The 7,083-nt window shown below is 56.6% G+C and overlaps 1 non-coding gene and 1 pseudogene across 1 annotated transcript; both read right to left on the bottom strand.

The window, feature by feature from the left end:
* Positions 1-610: 610 nt before the first annotated feature.
* On the bottom strand, positions 611-1,232 carry LOC140943316 (uncharacterized; annotated as a pseudogene).
* A 329-nt stretch (positions 1,233-1,561) lies between these two features.
* Trnaa-ugc (transfer RNA alanine (anticodon UGC)) lies at positions 1,562-1,634 on the bottom strand. Its single transcript has one exon. It is a non-coding gene; the product is annotated as a tRNA-Ala (tRNA).
* Positions 1,635-7,083: the final 5,449 nt, after the last annotated feature.

The following is a 7,083-nucleotide window of genomic DNA, read 5'->3' as shown; positions in this document are numbered from 1 at the left end:
CCGCCACGTCCCCGGCCTCGACCCCGGGGCGGGGGTCGACCGCGCCCTCGCGGTGCCCCTCGCGGTGCCGGGGGTGGTGGTGGTGACGGGGGTGTCATGGAACGGCTGACGATATAATCGGTCAATTGATTGTTGTCGAGACCCACCGACTCCAACAGTGCATCGATCTGCCCGGCCAGAAAATCTCCTCGGGCAATCCGTTCCATCATCTCGATTTGTCGGGGACTAAACGTGGGCGAGGGTAAATCCTGGGCCGCTGCCCGCATGGTCGTCACGCTGGGCACGCCCGAACTCGGCGACGAGACATTGGGTGCCACGCCCACCCCGGCCGGGGGGGCCGTGGGCACGCCCGACATTTCCATGGCCCGATGTAAAGCATCCCGCACCGCATTGGGCGTGACGAGGGGGGAACGTCCTACTCCCACCGACAAGGGCGTGGTGTGTCCCTCCAAGCGTTCCGATAAGCCCCGTTGCTGGCCTGCCTCCCGTCTCCGCTGTTGTCGCGCCTGTTCTCGAGCCAGTTCATTCTCAAAGGTCAATTGGTAGTAATTCACATCGTCCCGAAACTCGTCGGACGAGGGGGTGGACCGTCGACTCATGCTTGTCTTTCTTAGGTTTCCGTCGGTCCTTCCTCCGGTAACACGTTGGTGAATAGACGGTACCGATCGCCTGATGCGGGATGCAGGTCCAGCATTAAATAGCCAAAAGGGCGCTGGGTACATTCGCGAAAGATGTTCATCACGTGCGACCAGTCGTTGGAAAAGGCTTGCAGCGTCAAGGTGCGCATGCCCACTTGATCCCGAGGGTTCTTGAACGCCACGATGTAATGGGCGTTGCGCGAAATGGTCTTGGCGAATTTGCCGGGCGGGAATAGATCCTGGCACAGGAAGAGGACGCTGATGTTCCGATGATGCGAGTGCTTGGAAAAGACATCCAACACGCGTTTGTCGTTGGCGCCTTCGTCCATGAGATCGTCCAACACCAAGAGTCCCCCTTGCGTGGGACCGAACCATTGGTCCAACTCCTCCGACGTGGGCAGTCCTTCGTGAAAAATGCACCTTCTCTTTTTTCATCTCGTCAAAGGCCGGTTGCCAGGCCCCGTAACAATAATGTTTCACCCGAGGAGGGGGGTGTATCAATTGATCGGCGTGCCGTAAAAAAGCGCGCGTCCACGTCGATTTCCCGCACCTCGACGGGCCGCCCACCAGCGTGTTGCAGGGATGTCGAATCATGTCGACACCATGGCGTACAATCGCGGCGAGGCGTCTTTTATCAGGGTCAGCGTGGTCTCCACCACGGTGGTTTCCGGGCAGGCGTTCAACGCTCGGGCCAACCCCAACCAATCGCTAGCCCACGCCAATCGACGAAAGGTTCGATAGTGTCCATAATCCCAGGTGTCGCACAACGCGTCCACGGGATGGATCACGAGTTCCATCAACAGACGTTCGTCCAAGGCTTCCAGGACACGTCGCTTATCTTGTCGCGTAATCATTTTCTCACCAAAAAAAATCACGTCGCCACGAGCGCACCGGTTTTATGGAGCGCCCGCGACGACGTGGCGTGGAACCTATCGGACTCGAACCGATGACCCACGGCGTGCAAAGCCGCTGCTCTACCCGCTGAGCTAAGGTCCCCTGGGGAATGAGTACGGAGAACCCCCGCGGCCAGACTCGGTCATGCAGTGGTCAAGGGTTAGCACTATTTTATGGAAACACCGGACGTGCCCACCACCGGCCGGGAGAGAACCCTTGAGGTCGGACCGACCGCTCGCGCGGAGGCCCCCCGCACCCACGTTGGATCCTGGTCCCGTCCCCTTTATATAGTCGTCCTTTCTCGCCGTCTCCCTCTTGTGGGACACACATAAAAAAACACACCTCGGTCAAGTTTCAAGACTCGTTTAATGAAGGAAATAAACAACGTCGAGAGACACAGCGTTGCGTATCCGGTCCATCGGGTTCGTCCATGCCCACGTCGCGCAGTTTACTCTGGATCCAGTGACGGACGCGTTCCCCCACGCGATGATCGTTCCACACGTAATCGCCGTCTCGAAAACTTTCCACAAACTCCAACAGGCTCCGTTGTCGCACGCGGTCTTGCAGGTACGCAAAAGCATAATGACCACAGGCCTGACTGTCGTAGGCCTGCAACGTCTTGTCGCTACGCACCACGTATTTCCAATGCCGCGCGATCCATTCGTGAAATCCCGGCGCTTCGTAGACGGTCAACGGCAACCCGTAACTGTCCATCACTTCGCACACCCCCTCTTCTGTCCAGAGGGCCAACCAATGCTGACCCGGTTCGCCGGCCGGGTCCGTGTTGACGATGTAGGCACCCCGGGTGGTCTTGGGAGGATGCTCGGGCAATTGATCGGAGGGATAGACGCCTTGGAACACGCGCTTCAACTCGGGGTCCGAGAGCGCCAAGGCTCTCAATTGTCGATCACTCAACGCCACCAATTCCATCGTCCAACTAAACCCTGGTTCCCTTTACACGGAGGTATCATAGATCACGGTACCCAAGTGATCGATGTAGATGACGCCTTCAAATTCTGCCCACACCAAGATGGTGATGTTGGCATTCACGGCCGCTCTGAACTTTATCTCCAGACGCACGTTGCCGGTCTGCTTGGGATTGAGTTTGGGTCCATCCGCGTCCCCGCTGGGTACGTTGTTCCACATGAACAGGGTACAATTCTTGTCTTGTCCCCACTCGTCCGGTTTGACCATGAACTCGCAATGTTTGGGCACGGCTCCGGTGGCTTCCATGAACCGATAATACCCCAGTCGATCTTTGCGGTTATTGGCCCCGTTCAGTTCCAGGGTGACGTACGGGTACTCTTCCCCCTCGATAAACTGACGCACGGAGGTGATCCCTTTCTTCTGGAAGGCAAACGGGTACTTTTCTTTGTCCCCATTAAAGGCCGTACTGTCCAAGATCCCCACGATCATGCGCTGGGGTACTTTGCCCAAGAACAAGTTATCTTGCTGCCACACGGTGGTCGTCCCGTTGAACGTGAACGAGCGAATCTGATCCCTCACCACCGGGTACTTGACCACCTGCTTTTGGATCTTGCGATTTCTTTCCAGGGAGGCATAGACATCCGGGTTAAGGTTCAGTCGGCACAAGTGCAAGGTGATGTCCACATCTTGCTCTCGCAACGTCACGTACCGCTTGACGCCGGTGCCACTGGTCAGGGTGCTAAAGGTATAGAAATCGGGACTGTTGAAGTGCAACTCAAAATTCATTTCCACCCCGGGCACCATGATCTTGCCCGTGTGGAAGGCGGGCAGGTACGGTCGCATGACCAAACGGACCACGTTGTTGCTTCGGAAAGGGGTGGTCAGGGTCTTGAGCAGGTTGGTATCCCCGTGGGCCCAGCCATTGGTGGTACTGATGTCGTCGTTGACGCCCCCGGCGGCCAGCGAAGCCGTGACGTTCAAGAAATTGACCCAACCTTGAGGCTGCAACAACGTTTCTCCCTCGTCGCGACTGTAGTTGAGCAGGGTCTGGAAATAGGCCGAGTAGGCGTAGGTGTCGGTCTGTTCGGTCATCAGCGTGCCATTGAACCGCACGTTGATCTGCTTGAAGATGGTGTGGGCCAAGTTGTTGACGGCGTACACGAACTTGGTGTTGTTGGCATCCGACGCCGAATTGGCATCGGCCACGATGCCATTGGTACTCGACGAGTACAACCGCAGGTCGATGACAAAATAACTGCGATTCAAATCCACGTAATCTTCCAAGGCCTGCACCGAGAACTTCATGGGCGTGATGCTGGCGCTCAATTTGTGGTAGGGTACCATCTTATACCCCTGCAGATCGTAGTCGGTCGAAGGGACCGAGAAAATGTCCAAACTACTCATGATGCCGAAGGAGGAGGAGTGCGTCTCCTCAGCGGCGACGTGGTCGTTTTATACGCGTCCTGTCCGCCACCCATTTGGGCAGGCCGAAGCCCGGCGGCTTGGGGATGTGAGGATTGAACCATCCGCCGCGCTGGGCGCGACGTCGACGTTCCTGGGCCAACAACCATTTCGTCAAGTCGTACCCCGGGGGTTTGGGGACGCTGGCACTAATCCATCCTCCGCGTTGGGTACGACGTCTCTTGGCCTGCAACCGTCGTCTCAAAAAGTCGTAACCCGGGAATGAGCGCAGGATGTTGATGAACCCTCCCCCTCGTTGTCGTCCAAACGGCGAGGGCACGCTCCGTTGATAACGAGGTCTGGATTGCACCACCAACCTTCGTGGACGCGTCATCTCACACACCCAGCACGTCGCGTAAGCGTTTAGCTCCTTTCTTGTACAACGACGTCCCTACCCTCTTACCAACCGAGGTCGCCTTCCTCTTGGCCACCGTCGCGAGAATGGGAAGGGCCTTGCGTTTCAAGTTTCTTTTCTATCTCTTGTCCCATGGCTTTCGCGCCAGCTTTCGCGAAATTGGACAGAATGGGTCCGCCCACACCAAACAGCAGATCCGTCTTCAGTCCTCGACCACCCTGCGGTGACAGGGGTGGACGGTACCGCGTCAGACTACCTCCCCACATGATGTGATACGTTGCCCGTGGCACGCGCCTTTTTTATACGTCTCGTTCGAACAAGAAGGTGATCAGGGTACGTCCCGCGCCGAACTTGACCAAGTCTCCGTGACTCTTGGCAATTTCCACCTCCACCACGTCCATGTACTCGCGCCTACACGGTAACCATTGGATGTGCAAGGGTTCAAAGTAGGCCACGCCCTTGCCTTGGTGTCGGTGCTCCACTTCGCGCACCATGGCATGCAGTTGGCCACCGACGATATTGCTGTCCACCAAGTCCGAGTAGACCAGAAAGGTGCGCAAGGGTTTCCCCACCACCTCTCGGAAGGCCACGTTCAAGTTGACGAAGCGCCAATTGATGCACTGACTCAACTCTAAGAGGCCGCTTTCTATTCTCCAAAGGTCGTGCCTGCTCAATTCCGTGTTCTTGACGTCTTGGTAATAATTCCCATTACCACTCGTCTTGTAAAGGAGTTCGTAATGGAGATTGGGGCCCAAGGCATAACTCTTATCTTTGTTTTGTACCAGCCACCCCATCAGCTTGGCCATGCTCACGTGCACATGCCATTGCACGAACGCCATGCCGGTCGTCAAGGCGATGTCGTCCAACTCCTTGGCCAGGATGCGCAGGTCCTCGCCGTCCCATTCGTACGTGACCCGAAACTTGTCGTAGAGCCGTTTACTCTTCGATTGGGCTTCTTTCATCTCGTTAAACTGCGTTTTGCTTATGATGGCTTTCATCAGACTCACCCCATCCACCACGCTGGGATCGTCGGTCAGTTCCTTGATCTGGAGGGTGGTTTGATAGTGGACCGGGGTGTCGTTGGGCGTCAAATTCCTCACCAACTTGGAACCCACCATGGCCACGCGAGGGTTGACGGCCGTCGTGAGTCTCGTCAAATCCAAGGCGGCGTCGGGAGTGGAGATGGCCGCCAGCCCCACCTTCCATCCTTCCCCTTTCAATGCCAAAGGCACGGGCAAGCGTACCTTGAACGAACTGGCGGTGTTGTTGGGAAACTCTTCCGTGGGATCGCTGACCAACACGATCCGATTCATGCCTGGAAATGCAACGTCACTTGCGTCTCTCCCGCCGGGTTCAGGGTCAACAACTCGCCGTTCGTCTCGGCCACTTCCACTTCTACAATCTCCACCGTATTTCCGCGCACCCGGTGATACTGCACGTGTTCCGGTTCCCAGCGGATGGGCTCGTCTTTATAGGGCAGGTCTCGCAAGAAATTGGTGATCTGCGTCCCCACGATACTGCTCTCCCCCACATTGCAGTACAGATGCACCGGACGCGTGGGTGGGCCCCCGTGCGTCGCGGGCGTCACCGTGGTCTTCTTCTGTTTGTCTTGACTCCCGGTATGCGTGGGCTGGGTGGTCGTTTCGGTGGTGCTGCTGGTGGAGGTGGTGGTGGTACCTCGCCGAATAACCGGATGATCGTCGTACACGTCGGTGACTTGACTGATGGGTTGCCACGGCGCCGCGGTGTCGTACCCGTAGACCACCACGTAACATTGATCCGTCAACGTGGCCGGGTACGTGCTGGGCACGCCGTCCATGGTCACCTTGACGTACAACCGCGACGTATCGTCCGACTGCTGCGTCAGCCGGAAATCTTGTACGAGGCGATGGTAATACACCATGTGCGTGCCCAAGTATTCGTCCACGTGCGTCGTCACGGCCGAGTCGATGTTCTGCACGTAGAAACTAGTCCAGGCAGTCACGCTCGTCTTGTCAAACAAGACCTTGTCGGTCGTGTAGATCTCGACGATGATTCTATACGTGCCGGACTTGCTCAGTTTGGTGGTGCCGATGAGCCAACCAAACCTGGGTTCGTACTTGTTGCCGCTTTTCGTCAACGTCATGCCCACGGTCTTCTTCTTCCAATAATGCGGGGAGCCTTCCAGATTGACAAACCCCAAGGAACTAATCCCCCCATCCTTGATCCACACGCTCTCGTCGTCCATGATCCATCGGAAACGATTCCACAGGACCTTGGGAGGGACGTACACGTGCGTGGTGGCCTGGGCATAAGCGTCGTCCAAATTCACAAACTGCCAATCCATCACCATGGACAAATACACCATGCCTCCGTTCACGTGCACGTAATCCGTAAACGTGAACAATTGGTTCTTATCCGCATCGGCCCCGATCTTCGGGGCCTTGGGTCGGTCCACATGCAGGTACATCAACAAATTGGGACCCAGCTCGTACGATTGGTCTTCCTTTCTCTTAATCCATCCCATCGTTTCAGCCAACACCCGATTGAACCCCAAGTAAGGGCGCGGTTTGTTGTAGGCAATGTTGATTTTATCATTCAGGATCCAAAACGTAGGCAATCCCGCCTCGTCCTTCCATTCGAACCGAAGCGTATAATCCACCTGGGTGGTACCAAAGTTATACCCGGTAAAGAGTTTCTTCAGCCTATCTTGTTGCAACCAACGGACCACTTTTTTCATAAACGTCACCCCCGTGGTGGCTTCGGGCATGTCGGCATCCTCCATGGTCGTGGTGACATCTTGCGTCGCGGTCGAATCGCTCCCCTTCA

The sequence above is a fragment of the Porites lutea genome, chromosome 7 (genome assembly GCF_958299795.1).
Source record: "Porites lutea chromosome 7, jaPorLute2.1, whole genome shotgun sequence".
In the NCBI taxonomy this organism is placed as follows: domain Eukaryota; kingdom Metazoa; phylum Cnidaria; class Anthozoa; order Scleractinia; family Poritidae; genus Porites; species Porites lutea.
This window is presented reverse-complemented; position numbering and strand designations above follow the sequence as displayed.